The 291-nt window shown below is 27.8% G+C and overlaps 1 protein-coding gene across 1 annotated transcript in view; it reads right to left on the reverse strand.

Moving 5' to 3' along the window:
- LOC107674652 (dedicator of cytokinesis protein 7-like) overlaps positions 1–291 on the reverse strand; it is a 56,068-nt gene that overhangs the window by 3,919 nt on the left and 51,858 nt on the right.

Genomic DNA, 291 nt, shown 5'->3' on the forward strand with positions numbered 1-291 from the left:
TAAACCGCATAAACACATTTCATTACACCAAATAATGTTCTTTTTAGCAACATCATATGACCCCTTTAAAAGCATAATTTGAGATGGACAGAATCAACAGGTAAACCATTTTTCAGACCACGGTCCCAAGATTTGTATCCCCTGAACTATGAATAATGTCATAAATTAATATAAATTGTAAAGTGTTTTTTTCTTTGTCCTTTAAAATGTAGGACACTTTCAAACATATAGAAAAAAATAAAACACACACACACACACACATATATATATATATATATATATATAAAAAAC

This window comes from Sinocyclocheilus anshuiensis, unplaced genomic scaffold (assembly GCF_001515605.1).
Source record: "Sinocyclocheilus anshuiensis isolate Anshui unplaced genomic scaffold, SAMN03320099.WGS_v1.1 scaffold152, whole genome shotgun sequence".
Lineage (NCBI taxonomy): Eukaryota > Metazoa > Chordata > Actinopteri > Cypriniformes > Cyprinidae > Sinocyclocheilus > Sinocyclocheilus anshuiensis.